The sequence below is a fragment of the Pan paniscus genome, chromosome 16, assembly GCF_029289425.2.
Source record: "Pan paniscus chromosome 16, NHGRI_mPanPan1-v2.0_pri, whole genome shotgun sequence".
Lineage (NCBI taxonomy): Eukaryota > Metazoa > Chordata > Mammalia > Primates > Hominidae > Pan > Pan paniscus.
This window is the reverse complement of record NC_073265.2, coordinates 84,841,525-84,869,419: the sequence shown is the minus strand read 5'-3', so window position 1 is coordinate 84,869,419 and position 27,895 is coordinate 84,841,525. Positions and strand designations below refer to the sequence as shown.

At 40.5% G+C, this 27,895-nt stretch overlaps 1 long non-coding RNA gene across 3 annotated transcripts in view; it reads left to right on the top strand.

Moving 5' to 3' along the window:
* The first annotated feature begins 747 nt into the window (after positions 1-747).
* Positions 748-27,895, top strand: part of LOC112437213 (uncharacterized) — a 110,782-nt gene continuing 83,634 nt past the window's right edge. For 2 of the 3 annotated variants that reach the window (XR_003025855.4, XR_008621236.2), the window contains exon 1: positions 753-1,161. This is a non-coding gene — a long non-coding RNA (uncharacterized LOC112437213). Of the gene's footprint in view, positions 1,162-27,895 lie in introns of all 3 variants that reach the window. The other variant, XR_010110083.1, reaches the window with a different exon arrangement.

The window sequence follows — 27,895 nt, the reverse complement described above, 5'->3', positions numbered from 1 at the left end:
TTTACTCTCAGAAGTAAATGAATCAGCACCTGCAGGACTGACTGCCTCCTCGACAGGAGATGCTTTACCTTCAGCGTGGCGGCTTGCGCAGGAGAAATGCTTGCAGTGAATGGACCTGTCTGTCTTTCAGTTGCCAAAGAAGAGCCCGGATGACACAATAGCTCTCTATCAGCCCCATTTCTATGGTGGTTCACGACTTATTCTCTCCTGCCAGCCGTCTGCCTGCTTCGACCCTCACTCTCAACCTAACCAGTGTTAAAAAGGACACTTCTTAAATAGAATTGCCTAAAACAATGCGCCGTCATCCTTTTGCAAGGGCAAACAAAACATATTCAAATTGCTCATGACTTTTAAACAAGTAAAAGCTAGATAAATTATGAAAATGTTGCATATCCTAATGTGCAATATATATATATATATATATATATATATATATATATATATATATCTTGGGCACATCCTTCTATTTTTTTCTTTTTCGAAAAAAAAGTTTACTAGCGTTTACTAGCCAATTATCTTATATTTTTAGCCTGTGTAGAATATCTAGTGTATTGTCCACGCCCCTCCTTTTTAACCCATTTTCAATGGGTTTAATATTGCCCGAGATAAGGGGATGCAACTGTTCAGGTCTGATTTCCTGTTGTTTCTCAGATACTGATAGGGCATCATTCACATAAATGACAAATAAGACTTCTGAACTGTTTGCCATTTGGGAAGGGGAGGCTCGCGGGTTGTTCCTTGGCGAAATGATTTGTCAAACATCAGTCCGAAATTATTCGGGGGTTCTTCGCCCTCCACTTTCCCAGAGCGCGTTTTCCTTTCTCCCACAGAGATATAATAGAAACTAATCTTCAAAATCCAAACATTCCAAGCCCCGTCCTTTTGTGCAGGCATCTCGCTGTCTGCGCTGGGCACGGAACGGCGCGCGCGCGCCCGTCTTTCCCTCGGCGGCCCCCCGCGGCTGGGACCCGGGCCGGCAGACAGGCCATCCATCATCCGCCCTCCTCCCGCGGAGCGCCGCAGCCGCCGCGCCCAATCCGGCGGCAGGTGGGGCCGCACCTGCGGGACGGCCCGCCGCTTCCCTCCGCTCTCTTCGCCGCGCCTCGCGTGCTAGCGGTGCCCTTGAGAGCCACTGCGTTCTCCAAGGCCAGAACGGGACAGGTACGCTCGGGTGACAGGGACCGTACGTGCGCTGAGCCCGCGGCTGGCAGCCAGGGGGGCGGCTGGAACGTGGGAGGACACGCTGTCCCTTAATGCACACGCGTGCTTTGGATGGGTGTGTCATCTATTTGTGGACATACGGGCCCTCACTGGGTTTAGCCTCTTGAAAAGTTGAAGAATTAAGATGCTTACCTTTGGAAGGGAAGTGTAACTGAGAACACGTTTTACTGATAGAATGTGTTGCCTCTGGTCTGTTTCTTGGGTGAACCCATGGTGCAGTTTCCAAGCCACGTCTGAATTCCGCATGCCCCCTACATACTTCAGGCAGTATTCCCCTAAGGCCTAAGTGAGAAATACTGACTCAACACTAAAGATTAGATAGTATCCATAGGATACAAAAATTACCCCAAACAAAAACCTAACCTAGACCTCAAGGACCATGAAAAGACTAAAAACTTAAAGAAAAAATAGGACCTCAAACTACTGAGAAGCTTTCATTTTCCAAATAGGCAAATTATTTGTAGTGCAATCTGCTTGTTTTTGTGGGGGCTAAAGCGGGTGTAGAGTTGCTTGGCTATTCTGTGGAGGCAGCTAGATAAGTCCTGCTAATATGTTATGGATTTTGTAAGCGGGCTCAATAACTCCCTTTGGTTTAAAAGGTCCAAAACATATATTTTATCATGTAATTTGAGAACAAATGAGAACAAGCAGAATGCCTGCCTCCCCCGATATGTTCCAGGAGTGTGTCTATGTAGATGTCAATTACGTAAGTGCAAGGCCTTGGAAAACAACAGCACTGCAGGTGGCTTCAAGGCTTCAAGATTTTTCAGAAAAGCATATTTCTTAAAGAAAAATACAAAATAAAAATAACAGCAACCACAGCCGCAAGCATTACCCTCCAACCTCCTGCCCCTGTCTTGCTTCTGAGTCATAAATCATGAAAAAGAGAGAGACAATGACTGCAGTTTTCCTGCCTTTAACAACTGGAACTGCTAATGCCAAAAAGGAAGAGAAATAAACAGGCGAGCTGTATTGCTGCAGAAGAAGGAGAGGTGCCCTTGGGAAACCGGAGGTTCCTCATCTCTAAGGACCTCCCTTCCCTAAAAAGGGTCTCTCCCTTTAAAGTTAGTGGTTCTCAAACCTGTCTTCATGTGAGATTCACATAGGCTTTTTTTTTGTTGTTCTAAGAAATACAAATGCCAAAATTAATACTCTGGTTTGATTGGTCCGGGGTGTGGTGGAGGCAGAAGCACTTTGGGGTTAGACATGGGTATTTTGGGAAAACCTTTCCAATCCTTGGCATGTGCAGCCATCCAGCTGTGCATTCCAATCCTGTTCTGTTTCATGGGATACATGAGATATTATCTGATTCTATTTCATGAGATATATGAACGGGATTCCTGGGATAGTATTCTGTTCTGTTTCACAGGATATACTTATGCCCCCATCCCACAGTTGTCTCCCCTCTCCACTCAAGCATATGCACAGAACCCACATTGGGTAAACAAGATCTCTCTTTTTGTTTCTTTTCCACCACTCAGTTCTATTAGCATTTTAGTGTATTCATTCTGGTTGTTAAAATGTATCACTCCTCATTTTAACACCTCGATAGCAGTTTGGGATTTTTGTTATTTGCTGTTGGTGCATTTATATTTACATATTATTTTTTAAAATACTGAGTTTCGGGAATTGGAGAGCAAGTGATAGACTTGCTGTGACATTTTGAAGTCTAAAATGTTTTTATCAGAACCTGGAAGCCCAGCATGTTGGAGAAGCTCCCCCTTCAGAGCGTGGCCTTTGTTCATCCCCTTCAGGCCCACCTGAGCCACTGAGGATCGCCCGCAGAAGGCTGGCTGCACATTTTGTATGAGCAGAACATTCTTCCTGTTCACCAAAGTGGAACTGAAGTTTCTCTTTCTCTTGGATTTTCTCACTCTCCATGGCCAGCAGCGCCACATTTCTGGATTATGTTGTACGCTTTACCTTGAGAGATAGATGATCTGGTCTTTGATTAGACACCCTGACCTTTTACGAGTGTTGATCATTGATCATGATCCAGGCTGGATAGAAAGCTCTTGACTCAGAAAAGTTACTCGGCTGCTGACACCACAGGGAAATGCAATTTCTGAGTCCTGGTAGTCACTGCAGCAGGACTCCCCCTCAATTAGGATTTCTCTTGTTATTATTTTACTTTTTTTAAGCAAGCTGCGGCCTCTACTCTCCAGCTCTAGCTTTTAGTTACGGTAATCAATTTTTCTGTGTAACTGGCTGTAATTGTTGGCTTGGATATTGAGCTTTCATGGAGCTTAGACATAGAGTGTTCCCGTGAAGGGTCTTCTCCATGCCTAGCAGACAGATGGGTAATAATGCCATATATTAATACCTCCACATTGGTTTATGTGTGTTTGACCACAGTGCAAGCATAATTATTTTTGCCCAGTAAAAGCTATTAGAGATCTATTTGGTAGGTTTTACGATCAATAGCTCCTGTGATATTTGTGTAGCAGCCACAGAATAATCAATTGAAGGTCATATAAAGTAAATTACCATCCTCCTATAATGATTCTTTTTTCTAGATGAAAATTGGGTTTTATTATTTCATCAGGAGCCTCTCACGACGCATGCTCTGTCTGTTTGAGAAAGAGAGATATAAAAGTTGTGAGCGTGTTTTGAACATAGTATTAATATCCATTACTTGAATTTATGGTATTGGATTATTGAATTAGTGGATTCACACTGGAATTCCTTCAAAACCCTTTCTTATGTACTCAGTGACACACTTAACAGTCGAGAGCAAACGGATGCCTTTGCCGCGTGGTGGAGTGAGTCACTTTGCAAAAGTCAATCTTGGTAGCTGTCTCTTTAAAGCAAATTTAGAGTTGGTTAAATGTGTTATATTGACAGTGTGACCGACTGAGCTTCTCTCTGCAAACCCTTTTGGAGAGTGACTGGTGAACTAAACAGGAGATGGAGTCAGGAATGCTGAATACTAATGCATAGTCCATGAGTAGCTCAAGGTGAAAGGGGGGCAAGTGGTGGGCGGAGAGGAGAGAGGCCTGTGCACCTGCTCTCCGGCCAGGTCTCTCCCTCATGCAAGATGCCTAACCTGGATTTCAGACTGGCAGTGCGAGCCAGAGTGATGGCTGTGCCTCTATAAAAGATTGCAATTTGCCAATCGGAGGCATGCAATCCCCCTGCTGACTTAAAGGGACCCATTTTCAAAGTTTAGCCTTTCTTTTTGTGGGTGCAATCAGTTGTGCACTGAAAAACTGCAGCCACAGTTGGATAACTGCAGGCACAACAGGCCACGAGAGGCCTCTTTGCTCCAAATTTTGTACCTGCAACTAATTGCACTTACAGAAAATGGGAGTGTGGTAGGAGTTTTTTTTAAAAATTGGGGCCAGTAAATTCTCCATGGAAGAAATAGGCAAGGAAAGAGACAGTTACTCACTTTCTTAAGGACAAAGGCAAATGGAGACATCCTTTCCTTGACACACCCCATCTAGTCTATAGAGCATGGTATAGAAGCCAAATACCAGGTACCACAAATGCCCTGATCATCTGGGACATTGCCTGGGACTCAGTAACGTCTTGCAAATGTACAAGAAATAATCTATGAAAAGTAGCCCAGAGAAGACATTAGTGAGTTTGAGACGATAACTCCGGTGATAAATTAATGAAGTGTTTTATAATAAATAGCAGAGGGGATTTTCTTTCTATTTAAATAAATTGTTAGTTACTTCTCATTTGCTTTGCAGATAACTCATGCAAAAATTAAGATAGTAGTGACTCTGGATTTTATTCAAAAGGTAAATCAGGAGCCTCTTTGCATTTACAGATATTTATAAATGTACATACATAAGATATGTATGTATTTATACATATATAAATTATATATGGTATATCTGTATATGCACTTATATACACATATTTTATACATATACTTTTTTTTTTTTGAGAGATTGTCTTGCTCTGTCACCCAGGCTGTAGTGCAATGGTGCAATCTCAGCTCACTGCAGCCTCCACCTCACAGGTTCAAGCAATTCTCCTACCTCAGCCTCCCGAGTAGCTGGGACTACAGGTGTGCATCACTGTGCCTGGCTAATTTTTGTATTTTTAGTAGAGATGGGGTTTCACCATGTTGGCCAGACTGGTCTCTAACTCTTGACTTAAGGGTGATCTGCCAACCTCAGCCTCCCAAAGTGTTGAGAGTACAGGCGTGAGCCACCACACCCGGCTACATACACGTACTTTAAATACTTTTTTGATGAGCCTAGGGAAAGGGCAGTCTTGCAATCTTTTTTTTTTCTTTTTTTTTTTTTGTCTTGAGACAAAGTTTCACTCTTGTTGCTCAGGCTGGGGTGCAATGGCGTGATCTAGGCTCACCACACCTCTGCCTCCCGGGTTCAAGTGATTCTCTTGCCTCAGCCTCCTGAGTAGCTGGGATTACAGGCATGCACCACCACACTTGGCTAATTTTATATTTTTAGTAGAGACGGGGTTTCTGCATGTTGGTCAGGCTGGTCTCGAACTCCTGACCTCAGGTGATTCGCCCGCCTCAGCCTCCCAAAGTGCTGGGATTACAGGCGTGAGCCACCGTGCCCGGCCCAGTCTTGCTTTTTAAGGGATGCACAAATACAACTTGGGTGACTCCCAAGTCCTAGTGGGTGAATTTCCTGCCTGGGGGCTTGCAAAGTTATGTCTCACAAGGAACCCATCTTACCATCTATTCTGTACAATTTAGTGACAGGCAAGTTGAGACTCAACTCAAAACCTTGTTTTCTACCTTTTGCAGATGACCATAAATTAAGCTCATAGCCTGGGAATTTGTAAATAAAATACAAAATAACATTTGTATTTTGAGATTCTGTTCTTACAGAAATAGTTTGAAATATACTTTTATCCCAATAACAAATTGAATCACCAAACAAAACAAGCAAAGGTTTTAGTAGTTCTTACGGTTCCCAGGAAATTGATGATAGAGTAGTGTAACAGGAATTAAAAATTGAAGAAGTCCAGACAGAAATATAGAGCAATAGAATAGAATAGAATAGAGAGCACAGAAATAAATCCATGTATTTGTGGTCAACTCGGCAAGGGTGTCAATAACACACAATAGGGAAAGTATTGTCTTTTCAACAAATAGTGTTGGGACAAGTGGACATCCACATGCAAAAGAATGATAGTGTACCTATATCTTATACCATACACAGAAGTTAACTCAAAATGGGTTAAAGACCTGAATCTGTAAAACTCCTAGAAGAAAATAGAGGGGGGAAATGTCATGACATTGGTCTTGGAAATGATTTCATAGATATGACGCCAAAAGCACAAGCAACAAAAGCAAAAGTAGGCAAAGGGGAACAAAAGCTTTTGCACAGCAAAGGAAACAGTCAACAGAGTGAAAAGGCAACCTACAGAATGGGAGAAAATATTTGCAAACTATTCATCCAACAGGGGATTAATGCCAAGAGTATACAAAGAGCTTATATGACTAAATAGCAAAATAATGATAATAATGGTAGCCAATTGTTTAAATGAGCTATGGATTGCAAAGACATTTCTCCCAAGAAGACATATAAATGGCCAACAGGTATATGAAAAACAAGATGCTTAGCATCACTTATCATAAAAAATGCAAATCAAAGCCGTAATGAGATAGTACCTCATACTTGTTAGGATAGCCATTTTCTAAAAAACAAATGACAAGTGTTGAGGGATGTAGAGAAACTGGAACCCTTGAACACTGTTGGTAAGAATGCCAAGTTGTATAGCCACTATGGAAAACAGTATGAAGGTTTCTAGAAAATGTAAAAATTGGACTGCCATATGATTCAGCTATCTCACTTTAGTATTTATCCAAAAGAATTAAAATCAAGATCACAAAGGTATACTCCCATGTCATTGAAGCATTATTTACAATAGCTGAGCTGTAGAAGCAAGTGAAATGTCCATCAGCAGATAAATGTATACATAAAATGTGGTATATACCTACTATGGGATATTATTCAGCCTAAAGAAAAGAAGGAACTCCTACAATATGTGACAATATGTGATATTATGAAATATATATTTGGTCTTGGTCCCCACTTCCTGGCATATAACTCCTAAAATTCTTGGAATCGCCAAAGAGAAAAGTGTGTTTTTGTATGCTTGAGGCTTGACTAATGGCTGGCAGTCCCTAATAGCTTCAGGATGGGACTTAACACTGCAAAGATGAAGAGAGAATTAGAAGGTTGGGACTTTTAAATCCATCCTTCAACCACCTAGGAGAAGAGAGGGGCTGAAGGTGAAGTTGGTCACCAATGACCAGTGATATAACCAGTCATGAGGTAATGAAATTACCATAAAGGATTGGGTGTGGAGAGATTCTGGAAACCTGGGCAAGCTGGAGGCTCCTGGAGGATGGTGTGCCCAGAAAGAGAATGGAAGCTCTGCACACCTTCCCCCATATCTTGCCCTATGACTTTTTTTTTTTCATATGCAACCTTCGCGGTATCCTTGAATAATAAACCCGTAAATGTGTTTTCCTGTGTTCTGTGAGCCACTCTTGTAAATTAATCAGACCCAAGGAGGGGGTCACTGGCTATAAATCCCAATTTATAGCTGGCCAATCAGAAGCACAGGTGAAACAACCTGGGGCTTGTGATTAACATCTGAAGTGGAGGCAGTCTCATGAGATGGAGCCCTCAACCTGTGGGATATGAGGCAGTCTCATGAGATGGAGCCCTCAACCTGTGGGATATGAGGCAGTCTCATGAGATGGAGCCCTCAACCTGTGGGATATGAGGCAGTCTCCAGGTAGATCACGTCAGAGTTGAATTGCAGGGTGCCCGGCTGATGTCTGCTGTAGAATTGATTGCTTGCTTGATGTGTGGGGAAAACCACCCCAATGTGTGGTGTCAGAAGCATGTCGTGAGACAATAGAGAAAACGAGTTTGTATTTTCCACTCAACACGGATGATACTTGAGGACATTATATTAGGTGAAATAAACTAGTCGCAAGGGACAAATACTGCATGTTTCCACTCATTTGAGATGTTTAAAATAGGCAAACTCTTAGAGGCTGAGAGTAGAATGGTGGCTGCCAGGGCCTGTGGGGAGGGAGAGATGGAGAGTTGGTAATCAATAAGTATAAGGTTTCAGTTATGCAAGATGAATAATTTCTAGTGATCTACTGTGTAGCATTGTACTGATAGTTAAAATATTGTAAGGTACACTTAAATATCTGTTAAAGGGTAGATTTCATGTTAAGTGTTCTTACCACAATAAAATAAACGTAGAAATTAAAAAAAAAAAGGAGACAGTTCAAGATATCATGGGAAGACACTCTCGGAATAAGGCAATTAAAGGCCAGGAGTCCTCCAATTCAGCCCATCTACTGCCTCCTTTAATGCAACATGAGTATAAATCACATTTTGAAACTTGGGTGACTTTTCCCATAGAGTAACACTGAAAGGAATTTTTACGTTCTCTCACATGTTTACTTAATAATTGACTCAATGTAAATAAGAAATTCAGCACTGAACGGATTTTGGTATCGATAACAGCATTTGTTTTCATCTAGGTATGTTGACCTGGGAATCTAGTCTCCCAGCAAAACTCCTTCAAGAGAATGAAATGCCACTAGAAATACAAATAAGCCCTCAAGCGGCTTATTAAGGGCCACCCGACCTGCATCATAATGGGAACATTTGAGATTGTGGAGCTACCCTTTCATGTTTCCCCACCTTTCCTTTCATGACACATTGTATAAATGAAGCCTCTACCATTATCCTTTGGAGAGTAAATTAAATAAGGGATGATTTTCCCTTATTCATTCAGCTGGCCTTCGGCATTCAGGTTTGGTCCCACACTTCAAAGACGGGCAGAGAACTTCTAGGTTGTTCAGAGAAGAGGAATACGAATGATATAAGCAATAGAATCTGAGCTATGTTCAGTAAATTGTTCTACAGAGGAAGAAGGTACAAGGTGACAGGAGTATGAAATGATGAAGAGGAAATGGCAAGATTATTTTTCTTCAGGGGTAAAAGTAATAACATTTGGGGAAATGGGCTTAAATTAGGAACAATTTTACAGGTATAGTAATATATTCCATTAACTGTGGAAGCTAAAAAATAAAGTGAAGCTATAAAATGGCAATTCTTATAAGTCAAAAATGCCCTATGCAAATGAAGTGTTCAATAAAAAAACAGTTGTTATTGGAACTGATTGATGATAATGATGATTAAAATTATTTCCTTGCAAGTTTCTGTAACAACTTGGCACTTCCTAGTCTTTCTTAGTACTTGCCTTGCTGAACCCCAACCTTGGATTAGCACCACTGTGTTCCTTCTCCACATCTGTGCTGGCAGCTTCGCTTGGCTAATTGTGGCTGATCCTGGCTAATCTTGGTTTCACTAGAAAGAATACAATCTTGGCTGGGTGTGTGGATGTAATCCCAGCTATTCAGGAGGCTGAGGCAGGAGAATCGCTTGTGCCTGGGAGGAGGAGGTTGCAGTGAGCCGAGATCACACCATTGCACTCCAGCCTGGGCAACAAGAGTGAGACTCCATCTCAAAACAAACAAACAAACAAGCAAACAAACAGAATAAAATCTTAATGTCTCTAGTGGACTCTCACCACTGTCCTGCAGCTTTAAAAAGTCTCCCTATTGAATTGAGTCTCCAAGACAGTGTCTTCTCCCTACTCAAACCAGTGGCTTACACTAAACTGACCTTGCCTCAACTTTCACTTGGAACGTAAATGCCATCAATTGAGAAATCCCTCATCTTTCACTTCGTTTTCTAAATATTTTTAAATTTTTAACTCACCTATATCCACACTGTCTTTTTTCCTTCAAGATTACAACTGATGAAAGGTGGCTTCTGTTTTCAAAGGTCAGGGTTTTTTTTTTTTTGTTTTGCTTTTTAAGATCTTATCCTCTCATCCTTCTGAAGAATTCTGTAGACTTTGGGTTAGGACTCTCCTGCATCCAATGTACCTTCTTTACTGGATCAGTGTACACACTAGGCAGTATAAACACCTAAACAAAACAAACAAAACTCAAGCCCAAAAGATGATAGCTGACTTCTAATTTGGCAAAAGATGATAGTTGACCTCCAATATCCATTGTTTCCTTCTCTTGGTACAAGAATCTATGCTTCTGTCTGGGTCCATGAACACCTGGAATGGGCAATGTTCCCCAGCTTCTCTTGCAGCTAGGTGAGGCCGTGTGAATGAGTAAACACATGCAGTATTTCAAGCTCTTGGAAGCATCCTCAATGCAGGGATCTGAGCCCTTCATCACTTCCTCCTATACTGATGTTGGCAGAGCTGTGAGAGAGAAAGATCTTGGCCCCCATTGTTTGGGGAGCCCCCATAGCAGCTCTGGACTTCTTACCTACTAACATTATCAATGGGAGAGAAAAACAGACACCTACCTAGTGTAAGCTGTTGTTATATTTTTCTATCACTTGCAGGCAAATTTAATCTCAGCTGATAAACGAACACTCCTTACAACTCACGTCCCTAAAACTGCCTCGCCCTTAGCTTTTCTTTACAGACAGCATTTTGAGTTATCTCCATGTGCATCCTTCATGTCCTCACTCCTGTCACACCTTGACCTGGTCCAGTGTGGCTTCCACCATCATCCTGTAGAAACTGCATTTGTCAGGTGCACTGACCTCCATCTGCCAGTCCTCATCTTACCCAACAGAGCAGCAGCACTGGGCATCCTCCACTTTCTCACAAGTCTCTCTTTTCTAGAACTCTGTGTTATCACACTGTCCTGAGTTTTCCTTGGCCCCTCTGGTTACTACTCCTCAGTCTCCTTTGCAATCCTACATTTCAATTGTCTGCTCCATCACTCTCCTGTTGGTTTCATAGGCGTTTAAACCTAATGTATCTAAAATGAGACTCTTGATTCTCTCACCTCCCAAATCTGGTTCTACCTCAATCATCCTCATATTAGCAAATTCACCGACCTGATTTATCTAGAATATGGGAGTCATATCCCATTCTGCTCTCTACCTCGCTCCTTAGAGTCCTCATCTCAAAGCAGTCCTGATGAGGTCCATCTCAAACATAAAAATCACATCCGTCTATTTCTACCCATCTTTACTTCTGACATCCTATCGCCTGGGCCATGGAATGGCATCTGTTCTGATTTTCCAACTTTCCCTCTTTCCTTTTCAATCCCAGATTAATATAAAGAAATAAAGCATATAGCTCTGCTGCTCCAAGCTCCACAGTGGATTGCTACTACATTGAGGACAGAATCTGAGCTCCTTATCAGAGAGCATATGGCCCGATAGAACATCATTATCCCTCACACAGGTTTTCTTGAAGTTCCTCCCAAAAACCAAAGTATTTCCTACCCCAGGACATTTGTGCAAGCTGGTCCTTCTCTCTAGTAGTCTCTTCCCATGTCAGTTCTTGTGAGTGGCTCTTTCTGTCCATTCAGACACCCCATTAAATGGTATTGCCTCTGCAAAACCTTCACTGGCCACCTTGCTTAAGGAGACACACACCTATGTGTACTAATCCTTCGTAACTCCCCGGTCTTTTATTCCTTTAGAGCAACAATCATTATTTTTCAAGTAATAATTTATGGGTTTATTGGCTTAATTGATTTTTAGATATTTTAACCACTTTATTGAGGTATTATTTATTTACCATAAAATTCATCTGTTTTAAGCAAACATCTGATGTTTTTATATTTTAATAAATTTACTGAGATATGCAGCCATCACCACAACTCAATTTTAGAACATTTCCCTCATGGCCATTTGGAGTCACTCTTCATTCCCCACTAGACCCAGACAATCACTAATCGACTTCTTATCTCTATAGATTTGCCTTTCTGAACATTTTATATAAATGGAACCATATAATACAAGGTATTTTGTGACTGGCTTCTTTCACTTAACATCATATTTTCACATCCATTTTATAAGTGATAACACATACCAGTACTTCATTCCTTTTTTAATTGCCATATAAATTTCATTGTATGGATATACCACATTTGCTTTTTTATTCATTCATTGGTAGTCATTTAAATTGCTTCCAGTTTTGGGCTATTACATATTATGTTGTCTAGTACTTACTACTTTCAACTATACATTTTTTTTTTGAGACATAGTCTCTCTCTGTCACCCAGGCTGGAGTGCAGTGGCTTGATCTTGGTTCACTGCAACCCCCACCTCCCAGGTTCAAGCGATTCTCCTGCCTCAGCCTCCCGAGTAGCTGAGATTACAGGCATGCACCTCACACTGACTAATTTTTGTATTCTTAGTAAATACATGGTTCCACCATGTTGACCGGGCTGGTCTTGAACTCCTGACCTCAAGTGATCCGCCTGCCTCAGCCTCCAAGAGTGCTGAGATTACATTTTGAAACTTATTTGTATATCTCTTTCCTAAACCTATAAGCCTGATAGCACTTGACTGGCCTGTTTTGTCACCAGTGTGTGCTTAGTACCTAGAAAATGCTTGCAATGACTAGAAGCTTAGTATTTGTTAAATGCACGAATAATAACTAACTCCATGTTGATTTCCAAATATCTCTTTCTAATGATTAGAGGCCAATTTAGATGATTGTAGAGGCTGGGAAAAGGGTAATTTTCTAATTTTTGGATAACATCAGCTCTCAGTAGCATAATCTTCTGAATGTGCTTCTGCTTCATCTTGTTGTACCAACTGGAGAAATATCATTCTGGGTTGTGGGAAGCCCACATTCCGTAAGGGTGGTTTGCTAAATGTCCATCTCTGACTCTCTGGAAAGTTTGAGAGCATGCAAAAAGTGTGACAATGTTATTTCTCATTTATCTGGAGCTCAGGAAAAGATTCTTTGAAAGCTTTTGGGAAGTCCCCTCCATACAGTTAAATTAGAGTACATGATCCAGGAACCAGTACCTGAATGGAAAACTAGGAAGCAGTTTCTGGATGGCAGTGTATGTAAATCTTGCCAAGCCTAGAATCCTGCTTTAGGCTTTAGTCCAAGTAGCTTAATTCAGCATCTAGCATGCAAGTTTAGGCAGACTTTATTCCCCATGCCAAAATTAAGGAGATTTGAGTTTCAGAAACTGAGACTTAGAGTACAGCGTGAACCAGAAGGGCTCTTTACCACCTAAGAAAGAGGTGGAAACTAGTAGTAGCTATTATGAATAGCTCTTTATCTGTTTATTTGAAACAGATACACTTTGCAAACATACCTTGGGTATGCAAAACAACTTTTGCAAAGAACTATAAACCCCATTGCTTCTTTATGAAATCATCAAATAAAATTAGAGTATTTGTGAACTTACTATTGGAAACTATAAGCCCACTGAGAGCTGTGGTGATTGTATCCTGTTCCTAGGGGAAGAAGAAGTCCAAGAAAAACAGAAGCTGAGGAAGGGGACTGTGAGAAGCCAAAAATGAGGCACATGAGACCAATCTAGCAGGGGCTGGGAAGGGGCCAGGGTCTCCATATCCAACAGGCTTAGGGAGGGAGGGTAAAGCCCTTTTCTTCCCCGGTAGGTAGGGCTGGCTTGGTTTTACTCAATAATTTAAGCAAAATCTAAGAAGACTGTAGCAAATAAATAAATAATTCCCCCATAAACATTATATATTTATTGGAGGAAAACAGAACGAAGCAACCCCAAACAATGTAAATGAACTGATTTTTGGAAGAGTCATTGGAAAAGGTGTCTGATGTGTTGGCCCTGTAACAAGTATTGAACTAGAACTTGCCTGTTTAGGATAGGAACTCTTGGAAGAGTGATTCACTCCTATAATCCCAGTGCTTTGGGAGGCTGAGGCAGGAGGATCATTTGAGGCCAGGAGTTCAGTTTGAGACCAGCCAGGGCAACACAGCAAGAACTTGTTTCTACACAAACAAAACAAAACAAAAATTAGCTGGGCATGGTGGCATGTACCTATAGTCCCAGCTACTCAGGAGACCGAGGCTGAAGAATCATTTAGGCCCAGTAGTTCAAGGCTGTAGTGAGCTGTGATTGCACCACTGTACTCCATCCTGGGCAACAGAGTGAGACCCTGTCTGAAAAAATAAAATAAAATTTAAAAAATGAAACTAAACAAGGTGGAACAAAAATGGAGACCAAAAAACAAGCTTTTAATAGAACTAATGGCAAGAGCAGGATGATTTCCTGAGGGCTGCAGAGTTTCAGGGGCAACTAGGAGGACGTTTAGTGCCCATAGATAAGCCAGCTGGAAATGACTGGGAAACAGGAGTAGATACTTAGAATATGTCATTGTGGGGTAGGGTTGGGGAAAACAGTGGACTTGATAAAGAGGCCTAGGGAATATTCCAGTTAAAGCAGAGGATAGAATTACTGGCAACAAGTGACTTTAGTTGTGGAGAGAAGGATTTTGACCTGGAAAGGAAGGTGGGCCACAAAGAACTAAGCAAACCCAAAGACTTTAAATCAATTCTGTTACCAGAATACAAATAAATTTGGAAGTATGCAGAATCTGAAGCTGCCTATTGAGGTGCGTTGAACTAGTTTACATAATAAGACTCAGCACCCATGACCGATTCCCCAGTGAAGCCTAGCTGCCTGCTCTCTCACTCTAACATAGTGTTTCTCTTTCTGCTTGTCCCATGCTCCTTTCCTCTCATGTGTTGCATAGCATTTCCTTGAAGAGAAATCACGTGTAAAGACTTTGGTTTAAAATGCCATCTAAATAATACTCTTCCCCCCATGAAGTCATGGAAAAAGTTAAAAATGAACCCTAGCATTGACAAACTTTTGCCAAATTGGGAACAATTTCCACTAACTGGAGTATTGATGAAAGCAGCCAGAAGAGATAAATCAATCCATCATCTGCGCTGTGCCATCAGAGTTTAAATTAAAAGATGCTTTCTGTGCTCTTCCAGCCCCCTCTCAACTCTCCACCCCGACTGCCTCCCATGAGAATCACCCTTTAGGCTGATTAAGAACATACTATGTACCTGCAGGTTCTTTGAGGCTCTCAGAATTTAGTTTCTCCCTTCTATTTCCTCTTGATTAATAGTTAACTTTTTAACATTGCTAGGAATTGTGTATTTCCAAAAAAAGATAAGCAGACACAGGTGTTGTCGAGTACATGTAATGGGATAACTGTGTGGCATTAGGTGGGGAATCACCTTAGCAAATGTCACTGTGGGAGATGCGGTCCCTACAAGAAGAGTCCTTCAGGACAGGTAAATTCTATGGGGCATAGTTTTTATGTATAAATTTAATTTATCACATACAAGGCCTTAGGATAACATCCAATTTTTGTCTAGCAGATCACTGGTATTAAATACTTGGAATTGGGCTAGGGCAATTGACATGAAACTGATAGCAGCTGAGACTCTGAGAAGAGATTTTAGTCAGCACCCAAGTGGAGAGTGAGTGGTGCTCCAGAGTGCTCTACTCAATACTAGTTCTGGATGGAGGGCACTTTGGTTAAGCAAGAGTACAGAGGGAACAACAGCAACCGTAACTTGGAGGACAAAGAAAAGTATATGGCAATTGTGATAAATGGCATGTGCTCTGTTGTCAGAACCAGAGAAAAAGTCAGAACAGTTTGGCTCAATCAGTAAAATACAAGAAGACTTGGTGTTTATGAAATTGGAGCAAAATGCAAGAGAATAGACTGAGTAACAGGACAGAAATATGCCACTAAATGATAAGTTATGAGAAAAGCCAAAGTGAGAGACTGATGACAGGAGGAAGGATTGCACACATAGCAGGTGACAGGGGCAGCACTACGGGAGTGTGTTCCTTTCCCCTGTCCAGGGGCTTCCTTCCCTTTGGGGCCCAGTGGGAAGTAAACTGTGAGCTGGCGATGCACCTTACTACAGAATGCAAGTCAGTCAGTGAGTTTCTTAAAATTAATTACTGTGGGGCCTCATGCCTGTAGTCCCAGCACTTTGGGAGTCCAAGGCGGGCGGATCACAAGGTCAAGAGATTGAGACCATCCTGGCCAACATGAAGAAACCCTGTCTCTACTAAAAATACAAAAATTAGCCAGGTGTGGTAGCATGCCTGTAGTCCCAGCTACTCGGGAGGCTGAGGCAGGAGAATCATTTGAACCCGGGAGGTGGAGGTTGCAGTGAGCCGAGATCGTGCCACTGCACTTCAGCCTGGCCGACAAAGCAAGACTCTGTTTCAAAAAATAAATGAATAAAATAAATAAATACTGTGTTGGGCTGTTCTTGCACTGCTATAAAGAAATACCTGAGACTGGGTAATTTATAAGAACATAGGTGGCTCACAGTTCTGCAGGCTTTACAGGAAGCATGGTGCTGGCATTTGCTTGGCTTCTGGGAAGGCTTCAGGAAGCTTCCAATCCTGGTGGAAGGTGAAGGGGGAGCAAGCATCTTATGTGGCAGAGAGGGAGCGAAAGAGAGAGAATAGGAGGAGAGGTTCCACACATCTAAACAACCAGATCTCATGAGAACTCACTCACTATCACGAGGACAGCACCAAGCCATGAGAGATCTACCGCCATGACCCAAACACCTCCCACCAGGCCCCACCTCCAACATGAGGGATTACAATTCAACATGAGATTTGGTGGGGACACATATTCAAACTATATCAAGTACATTTTTAAAAATTACCATTTTCAGGTGGCAGAGAGAAACATTTGCAAAAGAGAATAGACAAATAGCTAGGAGGTGAGATCAGGTAGAAATAGCTTGCTGGCTTAGCCTGGAAAAATCTGTATTATAACCCCATCAACAACAGTGTCTCTTCTGCTTCCCTTTCTAGGAACCATCCTCAGAAATTCTAAGCAACCTGGAAAGGGAGATTAGAATAAAAAGCCTAGTTTATGTACCTGCCTGTGACTAACATAAAGATAATAGTGTGTAAATTTATCTGTGGTGGGTTGAATCATGCCCCCCAACCCAACCAAAAAAAAAAAAAAAAAGATGTACAAGTTCTACTCCTGGGTACCTACAAATATGTTACCTTGCTTGGCAAAAAGTAACTTTGCAAATGTGATTAAGTTAAGGTTATGGAGATGGGGGATTATACTGCATTGTCCAGTGTATTTACAAGTGTCCTTTTAAAAGGGAGCCAGGAAGATCAGAGGTAAAGAAAGAGATGTTACTAAAGCACAGGTGGGAGTGATAGTGATGTGGGTCCATGAACCAAAAAATGCACTTGACTTCTAGAAGCTGAATAAAGCAAGGAAACAGATTCTCCCCAGGAGCTTCCAAAGAAGCATAGCTCTGCCAACGTGTTTCAGACTTCGGACCTCCAGAACTGTGAGATAATAAGTGTGTGTGTTGTTTTAAGCCACTAAATTGGTCACAGCAGCAATAGGAAACTAATGCATCTCTTAAGGAGCATTCCAGGAAATAATAACATTATACGTTTTGGCATCTGTGGAAATGAGGACTGTTTGAGAGAAATTATGCTGATTTATAAGGTAAAGAAATTACCAGTGATACATCAGAGTTAGATACTAAGCAAAGTTCAGTATGAGTTGGATACTATGAGCTTTGCATAGTATCTAACTGTGATGTATCATATCAATTACACAAAATAAACTAACATGCGATTGCAGAATTAAAGCAAAATTTGATCACCATAAAGAGTAGGAACTATACTGAAGAAAGGAAAGACAGAAAATTCTACTAGTGGTATCATGAACCAACTTCATATACTGAAGAAAGGAAAGACAGAAAATTCTACTAGTGGTATCATGAACCAACTTCATACACTGAAGAACTATTAAAAAATGGTAAGAATATGGTATTAGTTTGTAAGAATATATAGACACTGATAACAAAATGAAGATAGACTCTTAGAATTTGTATAGTTTCTGGAAGAAGAAGACAGGACAACTAGAATAGAAACAATAGTTGAAGACAAAATTAAAGAAAACTTTACTGAATTTAGAAACAATCTGGATATGTAGTTCAGATGGGCCCACAGCTTTTCAAGCAAACTCAGTGAAAAGATAATCAGGCTGAGAAGATTATTAAATTATTAAAGTAAATATATAAACATACAGAAATTTATTTAAAAAAGAAAAAAATTACCTGTAACAACATAAAATGGGCTGACCATAGACACTTCTGCTGAAATGCTAAAGGTAATAGAGAAGCATTTACCTAGATCTGTGGAAAATTGACAGTGACTCATCTATTTTTGTCACTAATAAAGCTTTCCCCTAGTAGATAAAGGCTTCATATACACATTTTCAAATAATCTCAAAACTGATCATCCTTGCACCATAATTCTTGAAAAAGAATTCACATTTGTGACTGACCAACTGAGAGATGAACCAAAGTTAAGAAATTAGGAATAGGGGCCGGGCGCAGTGGCTCATACCTGTAATCCCAGCACTTCGGGAGGCCAAGGTGGGCGGATCATGAGGTCAAGAAATCGAGACCGTCCTGCTGAAGACGGTGAAGCCCCATCTCTACTAAAAATACAAAAATTAGCTGGGCATGGTGGCGCACGCCTGTAGTCCCAGCTACTCGGGAGGCTGAGACAGGGGAATCGCTTGAACCCAGGAGGTGGAGATTGCAGTGGGCTGAGATCGCGCCCCTGCACTCCAGCCTGGCAAAAGAGCAAGACTCTGTCTCAAAAAAAAAAAAAAAAAAAGAAAAGAAAAGAAAAAGAAAATAAATTAGGAATAGGATTACATTGCGTAAAACAGCCCCATCTTCACTTTTGCAAGTTGGATTCCTATCTTAGAAATACAAATTGGGAAACCAATTTAGAGTATTATGTGTTGAGAGCTATACCCTATCACCAGGATACACAATTGGCCCTGCCTTGCTATCCTTAGCTGCCCCTAACACAGCTCCCAGATTCAAGGAAGGAGTGTAACGCGGTATCATTTGATAACTTGGCTTGGCCACTACTTAAAACAATAACCAATGATGCTCAGTTTCAGCCTTTATTATAGATGGTACCTCTACATGTTTAGGAAATAATGCTCAGCCAGTTATGAACTATTGCCTTCTTTCCTTCCTCAGCTTTCTAGAAGGCGTACACAACAGTGAAATGAGAACCACTTAGTTTCCTAGGAAATGGCCCAGTGAAATTTTTGCACATCAAAACTTGAATGACCCAAGCCACTGATTTCAGGTTTTCATTTTTGTTTTTGACTGAGAAAACTATTATAATAGTCTTAAGAGGGGCAGTATCTCTCATGAAGCTTCATTTCCTCAAGATTTTTAATTATAAAAAGTACTATGTGGGAGATTAATATTTTAATATAAATTTCTTTATACCTATATCCACATATAGAAAAAAATACAAAAATGTGTTTCCTTTCCACTGGCACTATGTTTTTGTTATTCCTTCTATGCTCAGCTTGTAAACTCACTTCAGTCTCTGCTCTCTCACCTCACATCAGCCCAGCTCCCCACAGGGAAATAATACGAATTACGCAGTGCTAATTCTTTCATATTTCCAAGCACATATATTCTTATACAATTATAATCCTTTGATCCTCTATGGGTGGATATAGATGGTGCATGTAATTGTGTGTGTGTGTTTGTGTGTGTGTGTGTATGGTTGTGAGTGATTACTTGTTTTCCAAAAATAGGCTATATGCTTCCTATATAAGTGTCTTCCTACTGAGTAGTTCTTCATGGAGTTCCATCTAAGTCAATTGATATGGCTCTAATTTATTCTTTTTAGTTATTGCATGCTATTCCATGATATGAATGTATTATGCTTGATTCACTTTTTCTTTTTTTGTACCCAGGAAGAATGCTATGTGCTATATATATATGTTTGTTATATCACTCTTAACTATAGTATTTCAGGCTGAATAATATATACATACATACATATATATTTATACACACACATACACACACACACACACACACACACACACATTCTGCATATTGCCTAAAAGAGGAAGGTGTTTATTTCTTGAGATGGATTGCTAGGAATGGAACTGCTGAGTGGAAGAATACACACACACACACTTGTGTGTGTATATAATATGCATGTGTATGTATATATATATGTATGTGTACATATACCAATATATGTATACACATATATTTTTTAAATTTACAACATGCTATCAGATTGCTTTTCCAAAATGCAAAAAAGTCTTCACATTTTTACAAGTGATGTATGAATGTACCCTTTTCTGCACATTTCTGCCTGCAATTGGTGATTTAAAAAAAAAAAACTGCCAACTTAATGGATGTAAAGTGATACTTCACTGTTTTGGTGCTTTCATTTTCCTGCCACCAAGTGAGTTTGACCATCTTACTTGCTTGTGGGACATGTAAATTGGCACTTCTGTCGACTGTCTCCTCACAACCCGTGCTAACTCTTCTATTGGGCTGCTCACCTCCATCCTGGCATACGTTAGCTATTAACCCTTTTTCTCTATTACTTTTATATTTTAAAAATCTTTGTTTTAGCAAAAAAGGCAGAAGATTAAAGGATCTGAAATTCATTCAACGATGAAAGTGCTTAAAACATTCTATCTTGGAGAGATTTACATTTTAATTGGTGGCAAGCTTGAAAAGAAAAGAATGAAGATCTTGGATACTTCTAATCATCAAGGAAAGGGTACAAGTCAAACTGCTCTAATGGCCTGATTTGCACTTCTACAGGTATTGAATTTGCACACTGTAGTGTTTGGTTACATAACAATGCGGAAAAGCTGAGTATGCTTCTCACTACTTTAAGTACTTCATATAAGTGGAATCATAACGTATTTGTCTTTTTGTGACTAGGTTATTTTATTTAGTGCAATGTCCTCAAGATTAGTTTGTGTTGTAGCATATGTTAGAATTTCCTTTCTTCTTCAGGCTAAATAATATTTCATTGTATGTTGCCATGGACTGAACATTTATGTCCACCGGACATTCCTGTCTTGACGCTCTCCTCCCAATGTGATGGTTTGGAGGTAGGTTCATTGGGAAGTAACTAGATAACGAGGGTGGAGCCCTCATGAGTGGGATGGTGCCCTATAAGAGGCCAAAAACATAACTAGCTCTCTTTCAACCATGAGAGAACACAGCAAGAAGTTGGCTGCCTACAACCCAGTAAAGGGCCCTCACCAGAACCTGATATGCTGGCAGCTTGATCTCTGACTTCCAGCCTCCAGAACTGTGAATAAATTTCTGTTGTGATATTCTGTTATAGCAACTAAAACTAACTAAGACATATCTATGTAACACATTTTGCTTATCCATTTATCCATCAATAGACACCTGGGTTGCTTCCACATTTCAGCTATTGTAAATTATGCTGCTGTGAACATTGATTTGAACGTATTTTTTCAGGATCTTTTTCTCAATTCTTTGAAGTATATACCCAGATGTAGAATTGATGGATGATATGGTAATTCTATTTTTAATATTTTGAGGAACCACCAAACTGTTTTTCACAATGGCTGTATCATTTTACATTGCCACCAAGAATCTATAAGAATTCCAGTTTCTCCACATATTCACCAATACTTGTTATTTTCTGTGTTTTTCTTTTTGATATTAGCCATCCTGTGGGTGTGGGATCGTATCTCATCATGTGCTTATTTGCCATCTGTATATCTTCTTTCAAAGGACCTTTTGTTACAAGGTTGCCACAGGCTTGTCCCCACAAAAGGAGCTGCTATTCAGGGATTTCTTTGTCTGTCTGTCTGTTTGTTTGTTTGTTTGCTTGTTTTTTCAAGAGATGGTTTCTTGCCCTGTCATCCAGGCTGGAGTGCAGTGGTGCAAGCAGCCCCAAACTCCTGGATTCAGGGGATCCTCCCATCTCAACCTCCTGAGTAGCTGGGATTGCAAGCACACATGATCAGGCCTAGCTAATTTTCTTTTACTTTTATTTTTTTGTAGAGACAAGATCTCCCTTTGTTTCCCACGCTGGTCTCAAACTCAAAAAGTCAGTGACAACAAGAGGTCTATGGGCAAATACTCTTCTTAATCTCTATGTCATCTGGCCATTGGTGCCTAATGTGGTCCAAATGTAGGCTCTATCACTACTTGAATAAACTTGGACAACTTAGATATGATACTCACCTTATAGGATGAACCTTGACTTGCTTTTCTGTAAGATTAGAAAAATACCTCCAGAAGCTGTTAGTAGGATCAAGCATTAAATGTACATGAAATTATTTTGAAATGTCTTTAAAACATAGAAATGCTACTACTTTGACAACTTATCAGACAAGGCCAAATTTCATTCTGTGAGCTGGTAAGACCTGAAAAGTAATCATTCAACCCCTTGAGTTGAATGAGTGAGAATAAGATAGCAATTTAAGTTCAGTTCCTTAAATATGTTTACACATTATAGAAAGCTCTGCTTCAGTAAAGCTGTCAGACTTGGCTGTGCTAGGATGGTCCTACTGAAAGGGTACAATTCCTAAGATAAGGTTTTGAGCAATCAAATCTGCTCCCATTCCCCCATCCAAAATTTCCAAAAGCACAGATGAGCTACTGGCCAGTGAATGCATGGATAATCAGCCTTTTATAGATGAGAAACGAGGTCCTCATGGGGGTGACAGGCAGTCAGAGCTTTGGCCAGAACCCCTAAATATGGCCCACGTCATTCTCTGTACTTCCTCCTTATGATAGACAGGTGCTTTTTGTACCCAGAAATATTGTTTCTGCCATTTGCATTGTATTTTTTAAGGCTGGGATATAAGTAATAGAATTAAATCCGTTGGTAGGCAAAGTGTGCTATGAATTGTGGCAGTTTTCTGAAGAATTTAAGCCAAGAGGATATTTTTGGTTTGACTAAGTAATATAATTCAGGCCAAAATGGCTTCCAAATTTGAATTTCCAAAAACAGTGATAGTTCACCACTTCACTTGGCTGACACAGAGAAGGCGATCCCAACTTCTAAGATGAAATGAAACTTCTAGGAAAAATCAAAATCAGCCACTACATTTTATCTCTGGAGGGCATGGGAGGAAGAGGCAAGATAGGGATCATTACAACGTTGTAATCTGTTAGTCATCCAAAAAAAAAAAAAAGAAAGAAAGAAAGAAAGAAGGGAAACGTTTTCTCTATGTTCTATAAATTCTATTCCAGCTGCATAAACAGCACTAGAACTGAACACAGCCTCCACTAAAATAAAATTTTAAAACAACAACAACAAAAAACTCATAAATGAGCTGGGGACCACTTTAATGGCAAAGTGGTCATAAACCAGTGTGTTGGAATTTCATCAATATGACATCATTCCCAATGTGACATGGGAGAGCCCACCCTCCATTTCCCTTCCAACTATCCCTCTCACACGCCCCCTTTCCTCTTAAAGAGATGATGAAGCTGCCTGCGCAGCACAGAAGGATAATAAAAACCTGTATCCCTTAAGCTGAATTCAGCCCAATGAACTGCACAAACAGCAATAACCAAAACAAAGCTAGCAGGAAACGTTTGCACACAGCATCTGTTATGATCGCATAACCACGAGACAGCTGTTTAATCCCAACTGTTAACATAAGATCATTTGTGTGTTTGAAGAGCGATCCCATTTGGATTTTCCCCTTTATTTATTTATTTTCTAGCTTTTCCAAGAGTGAGACTTTCTCAGCTGTAGGATGCAATTTGTGTTTCTGGTTTTTTCCACTTTCACCCTCAGCTTCCGAATGAGAGGGGTGGTGTGGTTTCTTAACTATAAATACTCAGAGGGGAAAGAGGACGGCTGTGTGGTCTCCTAGCTGAGCAGGGCACAGCCCTTTCTCAGCCTCCGGGGCCGGCTTTCTGCTCCCCAGAACATTCATAAACCATTCTGGTCAGATTATGGGAAAAGGCCCTCACATGAAACGCATCTGGTGGTCTCGGCCAAATTCTAGTGAAGCTGAGTTTTCTCAGCACCACCCAGGATTGGAAGCAATCCTTGTAAAGTTCAGTTCCAAAACACGAAAACAAAGTCATTAGGCTCACAATTGCTGTGAAAAGGTCAATGAAGGATGTCAGCAGTTTGGGTGGCCTGTGTGAGTGCCCACATTGGAAGCCTGAGCAGGACACCTAGATAACTTATGATGGTGAGGGCTATGATCAGACTTTCTTTTTTTCCATTTACATCGCAACTCACTGCCTGCAGGCTCCCCAAATGTTCAGTAGAGAATATGCATGCTTTACTGTTGAATTGCAGCCAACGTGTCACACAAGTGGCTGATGACAGTGACAAGCAGTAGAGAGCTGCCCATGTGGTCCTTGGGCGAGAGGAATTGGCCATGAAAATTTGGACAAGCATTAACCTTGAAAGCTGCCTGAAATTAGCATTACATAAATCTTTCTTCACATCCTCCATCTTTCAATATTTCATTCCAGCAAATCCTCCATTTTGATCCCAACAGGATGATAACATGTATAATACTAAGTTTATCTTTCCAGGAAAAATGAAGCTCAAGGCCTTCTAAAGCTTGAAAGTGAATGTCTTAAACCTGATTCTTAGGGCAAGTTCATTTCTGGGTCATATGAACCTTGGGAATAAAAGGGACTTTTCACTTCTCACTCATTTTCCGTTATAACTTTTTAAAAACATAAATTGTTTAAGAGAAACTTACATCTCTTTGAAATGAGAAATATCACGATAATAGTTTCTGAATGACCTCTGAATTTCTCTTAAATATAAGAACTTCTTTTATTCTCTCTGGTGGTCCCACCTCCTCAAAATTATTGCTCTTTGCTCCATCTCTTTCCCCATAAAGAAAAATTATACACAATTTTTGTATGATTCTATTTTGTATTTTCTATGGAGACTGTCATGGATATTAATTTCCTGAGATTTACTAAGAAATACAAAATCTATCAGTGGGGGCAATCGTCAAAAAATTCAATGTTTAGGTCAGTCTATGGCGTGATTTCTTATCATACTGAGATAATTTTTTTTTTACTTTTAGCCTGGCATTCTTATCACATGCAAAACAGTTTGCATCCCATAGCAAGGAGAGTGAGTGACCGTGGTCCCTTTAGATTATGAACATCCACCTTAATGTTCAACTTCCCCTACACGGGACAAAATCACCAACATCTTTAATGAGAGAAAATCCTTTATCGACTGATTCATTTCCATGTTTTGTTTCTGCAGCTAGACGGGATATCCTGTAAGGTGGTGAAAAGGGAGGGAAATTTAGTACTATCCGTTTGTGATTTGCCATCATCATTACTATTATTATTATTTCTACTCTCAAGTTAGTATTATGTTTATCTACTGATTTTCATATATAAAGTCTATCTTTGGTAAATTCTTTTTCCTTCTCTCCCTTCCCTTTCTATATTACTTCAGAATTACTTTTGGCAGGATTTGGAGAAGAGTTTATCTTTGCTACATAAAAAAGTCATATCTTTTAATATTTGCCACTTTTGTTAAAACTAAATAATCAAGTAGTTATTATGTACTCTGAGTTACTGAGTGAAAACCGTAGTTAAATTTACTGGCTTTATTTAAGCATAGGGCCAGTTGGGAAAATAGTTTTGAATGATTTTAAAAGAAGAGGAACTACCTACCCAAGCTGGAGAGAGAGAAATCCCAGAGCGTGAGTAAGCACAGAGAAGTTACAAGTGTCTCTTAGATGCTCACTAGTCAGCAAAAACCAGGAAATACATCTCCTACTGTTTTGTGATCACCCCTGGTTACTGTCGTAACAGGAAGCGTAAATGAGAGGCAGATGATGTGAGAACAGGACTTTCAACTGGGCACCAAGCCCTTCACATACCACACCCACCATGATACTTACCTTGGCAAAAAGATCCCAATTAGTCTACCAAACTCATGCTTGAAACCAGCCACATTTACTTGTTATTATTATTTTATATGTATGGATGTATATATTTATTTATTTATTTTTGAGACAGAGTCTTGCTCTTGTCACCTGGGCTGAAGTGGTATGGCACGATCTCCGCTCACTGCAACTTCTGCCTCCCGGGTTCAAGCGATTCTCCTGCCTCAGCCTCCTAAGTAGCTGGAATTACAGGCACTCGCTGCCACACCCGGCTAATTTTTGCGGTTTTAGTAGAGACAGGGTTTCACCATGTTGGCCAGGCTGGTCTTGAGCTCCCAACCTCTTGATCCACCCGCCTCGGCCTCCCAGTGTGCTGGGATTACAGGCATGAGTCACTGTGCGTGGCCTATTATTATTTAATATCTTACACTTTTTATTGAGATAAAATATACAGACACAGTTTACCATCTCTACCATTTTTCAATGTACAGTTCAGTATTTATGTTCGGTTTTTTTTCCCATCATCTTTCCATCCCCCTTACCCTTCCAAGCCTCTGGTAACCACCATTCTACTCTGTCTTCAGGAGATGCACTTTTTTCATTCCCACATATGAATGAGATCATGTGATATTTGCCTCTCTGTGCTTGGCTTGTTTCACTTAACATCATGGCCTCCAGTTCCATCCAGGTTGCTGCAAATTACAAGATTTCATTTTTTGTCTAGATTATGCAGATCTCTTGCATTTTTGTCAAATACAAAATGCTACATGTCAAGGTAGCATACATCTTTGAAACAAAGCTTGAGGATTTGCCTATTATATACACTTTAGTGTTTCACAGACCCTAAGACAGGTCTTGGCAAACAACCACTCATCAACAAATTATGATCTTAAAAACAAGCACATTGGAAGTGAGGATAGGTAGAAAGAAAATTGTTCGACACCACCAGGGGGAGAAAAGCACTGAGAAAATTAACCAACTCTGAATGAACCAAAGACTTTGTTTTGCAAGGTAGATGGTCCCTGTGCTTCGATCTACTTATTTTTTGCATAATATGACTCGTAGAATGGCAGTCTGCTCTCAAGTTAGTCATTTTGAATGTAAGAAACAAATACATGAGCAAACAATCAGCCAAAAAATACCCTAAGTTAACAGACAATGGAAATGTGGGCTTAGGAATGTGGACAGTGTACCAGTAGGAAACCCTTAGTCCTGCTAGTCTGCAGTGCTAGGAAATGCCTCACTCTGCATTCCTTGGCAGTAGGATCCATCCTTTCCTGGCAAAAGTCATTCTCTCCCTTCCTCACCAGATTATAGTTCCTACATCCAATCCACCTCCTGCCTGTCCCCGGGATCCCTGATTTTTCCTTGTGGGTCCTATGTCCTATAGCCTGTGTGGCTGTGACATTCAGGGTTCCAGCTTTGCTTTTTTCTAATCTGTATTTGCCTTCAAGATTGGACTAGAAGCCAAAGGGAGTTTTTGTTTACCTATTATCTACTCCTCTGATGATTTCATAGTAAGTCAATTTTCCGTGTGACTCCTTTTTTTTTTTTCTTTTTTTTTGAGACAGAGTCTCCCTCTGTCACCCAGGCTGGAGTGCAATGGCGTGATCTCGGCTCACTGCAAGCTCTGCCTCCCGGGTTCACACCATTCTCCTGCCTCAGCCTCCCCAGCAGCTGGGACTACAGGTGCCAGCCACCATGCCCAGCTAATTTTTTTTGTATTTTTAGTAGAGACGGGGGTTTCACCGTGTTAGCCAGGATGGTCTCGATCTCCTGACCTCGTGATCTGCCCTCCTCGGCCTCCCAAAGCGCTGGGGTTACAGGCGTGCTGTGTGACTCTTAATCCTAAGTGCTACCTAAGAGCTTATTCAACATCTTTTAATATAAGACATAGGATGTAAAATTAGGAGCACCCCCAAAATTTGCCTTTCACACATCATTGGGAAGGCTTGTATCTGACTTAAGTCTTGGAAAAAGAACATATTTGCAATCTCTTCTAAATTATTGGAAAAAAAATTAGAAAATATTTACAACCTCTCTTGTCTACCTCGTCTTCAAGCCATCTCCTCACCCCACAATCACTAACATGCGTGCACTATGGG